The sequence below is a fragment of the Euphorbia lathyris genome, chromosome 9 (assembly GCF_963576675.1).
Source record: "Euphorbia lathyris chromosome 9, ddEupLath1.1, whole genome shotgun sequence".
Lineage (NCBI taxonomy): Eukaryota > Viridiplantae > Streptophyta > Magnoliopsida > Malpighiales > Euphorbiaceae > Euphorbia > Euphorbia lathyris.
In genome coordinates, this window is record NC_088918.1 from 40331847 (window position 1) to 40341303 (window position 9457).

At 33.6% G+C, this 9457-nt stretch overlaps 1 non-coding gene across 1 annotated transcript; it reads left to right on the forward strand.

Moving 5' to 3' along the window:
- Positions 1-377: 377 nt before the first annotated feature.
- LOC136207686 (small nucleolar RNA R71) lies at positions 378-484 on the forward strand. Its single transcript, XR_010676815.1, has one exon. It is a non-coding gene; the product is annotated as a small nucleolar RNA R71 (small nucleolar RNA).
- The last annotated feature ends 8973 nt before the right edge of the window (positions 485-9457 follow it).

The window sequence follows — 9457 nt, forward strand, 5'->3', positions numbered from 1 at the left end:
CAAAATTTACCTGTTCGATCTCACTCATATTTTCGTAATCCACATCCGTTTGGACTGGATTACCATTGGTATCGCGCGGTGCCATAAACTTATCAATTTTGTGCGATAAAGCAGAAAATTGGGCTTGTAGCATCGCGACTGGATCAAGTTCAACTATACCTTTAACTGATGGTGTGGTTGAGGATGATGGTTTTGCTACCGGTACATGTCCACGTTCCGCGGGCCACATACTGCTGTTGATTGCCATTTCCTCCAAAAGCTCTCTCGCTTGGGCTGATGTTTTCTTCATAAATAGCCCTCTCGACATAGCATCTAATGAACCCCTAGTTGTAAGATTTAGTCCATTGTAAAATGTTTGCATTAAAAGTTCAGCGGGTAATTGGTGGTGTGGGCATAAACGTTGAAGTTCTTTAAAACGTTCCCAAGTTTCATAAAGAGTCTCATTATCATTTTGAGAGAAAGATGTTAACTCTTTTATGACTCTTGCGGTTTTTGCTAAAGGAAAATATTTCGATAAAAATGCTTGGGCTAATTGTTCCCAAGTGGCAAAAGTTGCGGCTGACATAGAAGTTAACCATTCTTTAGCTCTATCCTTCAAAGTGAAAGGAAAGAGGCGAAGTTTGATTGCTTCTGCAGTCACATCTGGGATTTTAAAAGTGTCACAAATTTCAAGGAAATTTGTTAAATGGGTGTTAGGATTTTCGTTAGGTAACCCGTAAAATGTTACATTATTTTGCAACATATTAAGCAAAGCTGGCTTAATTTCAAATTGGTTTGCGGTGATTCTGGGTCTAACGATACTATTGGTCACACCGGCCACACCTGGCCTAGCATAATCCATAAGTGTTGGTGGGTCTGCCATTTTTTCTGGCTCGGTAAATGTTTTTACTGGGGTCTTATTTTTGTTTTTCTTGTTTTTCTTGTTCTTCCTAATGGTTTTCTCAATTTCTGGGTCTATAGGGTCTGGTATAATGCCTGAACTTCGAGAACTGTGCATGAACCTGAAATCTTGCACGAGCCGAAACTACCTACAAAACAGAATTTGAAAAAAATAAATAAATTAGTAAATGAAAATTATAAAATTATAAAAGTTAAAATAAGTATGTTTAAACCTAGATTCGAAATAAAACACGAAAAATTTAAAATTTTGTCAAAAATTTTGGCGTTCCCCGGCAACGGCGCTAAAAACTTGTTGAGCATTGCTAACAAAGCTAAGGCCACCGAAGTCAATAGATTACGGGTTCAATATGGAGCACCGTTCGATATTGCGACGGAAGCCGAAGGACGCAAGTATCGCCGATTTTCTAATAGCCAAATAGAGTTCGTCGACATGCTTTACCTTGACACCGACACGGTAGACACACTTTCTTTTACCGAACGTATTGATGAATATCTATCCGTTCTTGGTTGGAAATGATTTTCTAGTATGCGTTTTCCTAGTATTAAATCGCATATTATTGAGTTTTTGGTTACTCTAACCTATGACAAGAAGAAAGGAGTTATCTCTTTTCGAAATAATGGAGTTCGTTTTGACGATGGGTATGCGGCCATGAACCGTTGGTTTGGACTTCCTACTCGGAATTTTTATTCCAAACCAAAGCCTTTTAATTCACACACGGTTTGGCAATCTTTAACCGGTTTAGATGTTTTTAATCCAAAGAACACATCTAGTAAGCTACTTAAGGATGATTATATCTTCTTCTTTCACAAGTTTTTATCATTTTCCTTATTTGGTCGGGTTGAAAGTTCAAAAGTGCAAGTTCGTGATTTGTTTGTGTTGGATAGTATTTTTAAGGGTTTGACCATTGATAGTATTGAGATGATATTTACTAATTTAGTTCGAGCTTCCAAGTCCCGCAATAAGCAAGTGCCTATGGGTAATTTAATTACCGACATTGTTTTGGGTGCTCGGGGTGAATTAGTAGATTATCAAAATATGCCTCATGTTGGTTTACCTTCATTGGATCTCACGGCACTACAAAGGGCCAATTTATTGAAGAAAATGGGATCGCCCGCCTTTATCTCTTATGAAGCTTGTACAAGACGTGTTTTTGCTACCATGGGTAGTGAAGCCTCGAGTTCTCAAGGTTTGGGTGCCCAAGATGATGAAGAAGATGATGAAGAGGATGATGAAGAGGAATTTGATGAAAAAGAGGAGGAGGAGGAGCATGTTGATGTTAATGCCACCGAGCAAGCAAATGTGGAACCGAATGACGAAGAACCAGTTGGATGAAAATGTGTTTTGACATAAATGAACGAGCATAACCGTCACATGAATTTACGGTTAGATGAAGTCGTTGCCAATAATACCGAAATGAGTTCGAGGATAAACACAGTGGATGCCAATATCACTACGTTGAGACGTGAGCACAAATCTACTCGTCGCCGGTTGCTATCTTTCTTTCGACGCCAAGGAGTTGAGACTACGCCTTCACCACCGAGTTCACCTTAATAGGTTTTATCCTTTCCATCTTTAACTCATTTTCGTTATTATTATTATGTCTTGTTAAATTTGGTACAATATTTTTAATTATGTTTGGTACAATTTTCTTTATTATTATGTTTGAATGTTTTCGTACTATATTTTTTTCATTCTAATTCGTCTGGTTTATTTCGTACTATTTTTCGTGTTTTATCGCTTTTTGCACCAATGAGGACATGGTCCAATTTAAGTGTGGGCGGAGATATTTCATATTCATTTTAATTTTAAGTACGAATGAATGCAACGAATGAGAATGAATGCTGTTTATTTAAGTATAAATGCATGTTGTTATTTAAGTTTAAGTAAAGTATATAATGCAACATTTTTATATAAAGTACAACATTTTTCAAAAATAATGGCAATTTTTCATATTTCATATGTTTCAAACAATTATGTTTTCAAAATAATGTTAAGCATATTTTAAGGTTATCATTATTGGTAGAAATAATATTTCTATACGGGCAATATTTTTACAAACATTTTTACAAATCTCCGATACGATTTTATCAAAAACGTCTCGAGTAAATGTATATAAGTAAAATTTCTTTAGTTTCAAATCTCTATTTTATATCATGAATTCATGATAAATATAAATCTTATTTTCAATTTTCAATTAGGTTTGTAGGCATAAATCAAACTAACAACTTTAGCTTTTTAGCTCGGTATGATTTTTCGTCTTACATTAAAAACCAATTGAAGTTTTTAAGGAAACTTTAGCCATAATACATGTTGAATTTCAAGTCAATATAGGATGAATGTGCTATTTTTCTTTTCCCAATTTATAATTTTCAATTTTATTTTCATGATCAAGTAGTCGTATTCTTAACTTTTGGCCACGATTGAGACCAACCTTATCACAATCGAGGTATGAAAGGGAAGAACATTAAGTACCGTTTACTTTTGGCCACGATTGCGACCACCCTTATCAGGGTCGAGGTATGAAAGGAACGTTAGAAATTAAAGCAAAATTAAACGTGTTTAAAGTTTTAAGTAACGATTGCGTCCACCCATGGCATGGTCGGTACCTCTTAAACGAACACAAAAGCGAATTAATTCAAATAAAGTCACGGACGAGACCACCCTTATCACGGGCGTGACTAAGCAAATATATTAAACCTAAAGTCCTTAATAAATCTATATTTGTAATAGTTTAGGTTTGGGAAAGGAAATTTTGTGCTTAGAAATGCCTTGAGACGAAAGATTCAAAAACATGCGTGCTTACACCGTCCCGAATACTTCAATGTAAAAATTGAGATACAAGACGAATGATATATCTCTTTTATACTAGCTAGTTTGATGCTTTGCACATAAATTTACCATGAAAAGTTTATCTTTCGGTTTAACTAATTTAAAGAGGAATATATGGATATATGTTCTATTTATAAAGAGATTGATTAAAGAGTAAATTCAGTGAAATTTTGCTCGGGACTAGCAAAAGCTTAAGTGTGGGAGTTTGTTAAGCCCAAAATATACCTAACATATCATATATAAATACATTAAATTTACATTGAATTTGTGCTAATTATATTCATTTGGAATACTTTTACGTCTTTATTTACTTCTTTGATGCAAGGTACTTAATTATTTGGTTAAATCCAAATAGGAGCTAAAAAGGAGCTAAAGTGGAGGAAAAACCTAAAAAACGTACCGAGAATACATATCAATCAGAAGAACGCTCAAGGAGGACGAGAAGCAGTCGAAAGACGGGGAGATAACTCTCTGTCGCGACTGACATTTTCATAATCTCAGTCGCGACTTACGAAAGGCATCACGGAAGAAGAACGAAATCTTCAACTCGCCCTTGTACCCCCTGTCGCGACTGAGATTTTCAGAATCTCAGTCGTGACAGCGAAGTATTCTTCACATAATTCACATGTTTTAATCCGAGAAACGCGTCTGTTCGTTTGGATAAAAGCGACCCTTCACCAACGGACACGACCCATCATTTACAACCCTTCAACAACTATAAATAAGTGATCCATTTCAGAAATTGAGAGGTTGGGAAAAGTTAGAGAAATTAGAGAAGAAAGTTATTATGTTGAGTTTCTGATTCAGAAAAGAATCAGAAAGTTAGATTACATTTATGTGTAAACAAACTTGTTGTACACAAGTTGTTATTAGATTAGTTATAAACACAGTATTAGTTTAGTTTCAAAGGTTGATCAGAGACAAGTTTTCATTCTGGTAGTGGACTGACCAGTCTCTATTCCGAAGATCCAGCGAGAAGAATTGACGGCTGAAGCGTATGAGGTTTGACAAACCTACGGAGTTTGAGGGAAAGATTGACAACCCGGATCTCAAAGTTTTCGTTGCAATGCTCTCCAAGTTTCTACTTCTTTGTTAACTTGTGAAGATTCACATTTCATTAATGATATACTTATTTATTCAATACATTCTTTCTGTTGTTATTTTGATATTGTTCTGACAAAATGATTTTCAAAATGATAAATTGGTGTTTTTATTAAAACGTTCTATTCCATCTTATTCATATAAGAACTTTGTTGAACACTTGACAGATTTAGTTTTTATGGATGATATGATCGCTGATCGCGGCTTATCAGATATAAAATACTAATTTGATTAAGGTAGAAATCTGCTCCGATCCAGAGAGATTTCTACGGTTCAAAGCCATTTAATTGAATAAATCCCTATATTATTACATGTCCATAATTTTTCCAAAGTTAAAGTTGTTTTCTTTGCTTTATGAAAATAAGTTTTATACCTTCTATTTATTCCAATTACGGAAGTATCTGTCTTGTAATCAAAATCTCAAGACGGAACTGTTCTCTCAACTCGATATAATATTTCTATCTAATCCTAATTTACCCGAACCAATTCCATCAATTAAATGTATTTCTTTTATTAAACCTAAACACGTGATTAAAACTGAATTAAATAAAGTTTTAGTTAAAAAGCGTTCCCTGTGGGTTCGATATCTTTTATTACTACAAGCGTATACCGTGCACTTGCGAAAATCGCTCAACAAGTTTTTATAGAACGTTTTAATAAAAACACCAATTTATCATTTTGAAAATCATTTTGTCAGAACAATATCAAAATAACAACAGAAAGAATGTATTGAATAAATAAGTATATCATTAATGAAATGTGAATCTTCACAAGTTAACAGAGAAGTAGAAACTTGGAGAGCATTGCAACGAAAACTTTGAGATCCGGGTTGTCAATCTTTCCCTCAAACTCCGTAGGTTTGTCAAACCTCATACGCTTCAGCCGTCAATTCTTCTCGCTGGATCTTCGGAATAGAGACTGGTCAGTCCACTACCAGAATGAAAACTTATCTCTGATCAACCTTTGAAACTAAACTAATACTGTGTTTATAACTAATCTAATAACAACTTGTGTACAACAAGTTTGTTTACACAGAAATGTAATCTAACTTTTTGATTCTTTTCTGAATCAGAAACTCAACATAATAACTTTCTTCTCTAATTTCTCTAACTTTTCCCAACCTCTCAATTTCTGAAATGGATCACTTATTTATAGTTGTTGAAGGGTTGTAAATGATGGGTCGTGTCCGTTGGTGAAGGGTCGCTTTTATCCAAACGAACAGACGCGTTTCTCGGATTAAAATATGTGAATTATGTGAAGAATACTTCGCTGTCACGACTGAGATTCTGAAAATCTCAGTCGTGACAGGGGGTACAAGGGCGAGTTGAAGATTTCGTTCTTCTTCCGTGATGCCTTTCGTAAGTCGCGACTGAGATTATGAAAATGTCAGTTGCGACAGAGAGTTATCTCCCCGTCTTTCGACTGCTTCTCGTCCTCCTTGAGCGTTCTTCTGACTGATACGTATTCTCGGTACGTTTTTTAGGTTTTTCCTCCACTTTAGCTCCGTTTTAGCTCCTTTTTAGCTCCTATTTGGATTTAACCAAATAATTAAGTACCTTGCATCAAAGAAGTAAACAAAGACGTAAAAGTATTCCAAATGAATATAATTAGCACAAATTCAATGTAAATTTAATGTATTTATATATGATATTTTAGGTATATTTTGGGCTTAACACCGCTAGAGACTCTTTCCACTCAAGCCAACCAATTTAGTACTCCGTCAAAGGTTTTAGTTGTCAGATTTCATATTCAAAACATATGACAAATGTGATTTAAGAATATAAAAATCCCTGGGGATTTGACATGTAAACAATGTATGGGTTTGATAAGGTAAAACTTGCAACTAATTAATTCATGGCTTCACTAAATAAACATTTTGTAGATAATTATGCATAATTTATTCAAACTAATAGACACCCAAGTTACAGACAACCTATTGTATGCATTAAGTTGTTAACTAGTCAAAGGGATAAAAGATGGCCATTAAACGCAAACAATTTGATATTAAAAATACAGCACACAAGTTACCTTTTATTCGAGTCTCAATATCATAGTTTCAACTAAAGCATCATCAGTAGATGATTTATATGTTGCTTCAAGGGTACAAATGGTAACAAATATATCCATATTCACATATGAAAAATCTCCAAAATCATTATGTTACCATCATTTGTACCTAATGAGTAACGATTTAGTTTTAGGAAGGGTAAAAAGGTTGAAAAAATGATATACTTATTTGATGCAGATGAAACCATAGTACCAAGAGTAGATAACAGATAATACTTTTGTTCTTTTCCTTATATTTTTTTTTAAATTGCAACCTAACTAACCATACTTAGTCTGATCTTTGAGTATATGTAAATCTAACTTTATGTAATTAAAATTGACTATTAAGATTGAAATCAGATATATCAGAATAATAAGAAAACTACATATTTAGTTTAGACATATCAACATACTAACACATAGACTAGCTAGCTATTACAAGATGTTCAACATACATGATTCTTATCAAAACAAAAGAACCAAAATGATTGTTTTGAAAAGGAAAATTTTAAGAAGTTTTTAATAAATTATACATTATCTTGTAATAGCCTTGGAAAAATGACAATTATATAAAAATAAAACTAGCCACATGTTGTATAAAACTAGTAACTAGAAGCAAACATATATCTAGGAGATAAAAAATCCAAATCAGACCATGAGAATGTTGAGTGTGAGTTATAACTACTAACCATTAAGGGCTTGATTGGATGGAGGGTAGGGAAGGGTTAATAAAGGAAGGGTAGAGAAGGGTAGGGAAAGGTAAGGAAAGGGAAGGAAGGGGAAGGAAGAGTAATTTCTAACCCTTCCAAACCCACCAAATTGGAGGGTTCAAAATTGGATGCAATTTGTTAAAAAGAAACCCTTCAAAACCCCTCCAAACCCTTACCATCCTATTTTTTTTGTATTCCAAACATGGGTTTGTAGAAACCCTTACTAACCCTTCCTTCTCCCAAACAAGGGTTTCTATCAACCCTTACTAACCCTAAGAAGTGACATCATTAACCAACTATAAAAAGAGCTACATAATATCAACCTAATTTATATAAGTTATAGAGAAACTATAGTAGTTTATGAGCAATAGGAATGTATTGCAATAAGTAATCCTAAATATCAACAAAATTTGGAAATCTAAAGCTATTGAGAAGAAAGGTAAAGCCAAATCTATATTTATCATACATACTACATAGCAAATAGATTTGCGCTAACTTATCAAATTGAACAATATAATGTTATCTTCATTATAAACAAGTACATAAACGATTAATAAAATAAATGATATATTCTTGCCTTGTTGAGTGGATGAAGGTGGCGATATTTAGATTCCAAAGTTTAATTAACTGGCCTTCACTTATTAATTAAAGTTCAAGCTCACAGACATGATGGAACTATTGTTCTTATTCCAACCTATGATTAAGTTATAGATCACATGAATCACTTATCTTCATGCTAAAGGACTGGAATAAGATAAAAATAATTTAGCGAATAAAGTTGCCTACATTTGATTGCTGCTTTTTTCAAAAATCTAAATGTAGTAAAAACATTTACCCGTGCCTTGAAATAACAGGAAAAAATAGTAGCAATCCCAGCCAGAAAAGAGACACTGCAAACAGGGACGGATCTAGGATTTGTAACTGATGGGGGCAAACTAGCTATATTGTGTAAAAAAATTATATGAAGTAAAATTTAATTTGTTTTTCTTGATTTGAATTCTTATTTGTATTTTATGTTCTGTGAACATTTTTTTTATATTTGAGGAGTTTTCAAATCCATTTATGACAAATTAGATTAGTTAAATATTAAATTGAAAATAAAATTTTTGCTAAATTTCTTCAACTGTTAAATTGGAAATCTTATGCTAAATTGCTACATTAGAAATGCTAAAGAGCTAAATTATAACTAATTACAATTTACAAATTCATCAAACAAAAAAAGTACGTAAACTAACACTGGAAAGAACAACAAAATAAAAAAAACAAAAGTAGCAGACCTTCATGAATCAGAATAAACAATTAAAAAGTCAAGAATAAATTAGAGCAGTAAAGCAAGCAACCGTTTGGTTCGAAGTGATAGAGAAGAGAGAGATCTAAAACCAAAATTAACAACATTCGTTTCTTTCATGCTGTTGTTGGTTCGAATCGAAGTGAGTGGACTTCTCGTTCTTCTGGTTCATAGAGAGGGACGATTGAGAGAATGAGAGAGAAGAAGCAGATTTGGGGTTACGGTTTGGTGAATTTGAACTTGAGGGATAAGACAGAGATCCAGAAAGATGAGAGTTTGGTAAAAATTGCATAAAACTAGAAGTTGCTGCTATAGGAGATAGTAGGAGATTTAGGGGTTATTTTTATATTCTAATTTCACAAAACGACGTCGTTCAATTTAAATGGAACGACACCGTTTTGTGCAATCAAAATCAGAATAAAAAAAATTAAACCTAGACTACCTTTATTCTTCTTGTTCGCATCGCTGCACAAAATCAGAAAGTGCCTCTATTGCTCCCACTGTAGATCCGTCCCTGACTGCAAATAGAAAATCAACAAGCACCAATGTTAGAAATTTTTACAGACATTACATAGATATATC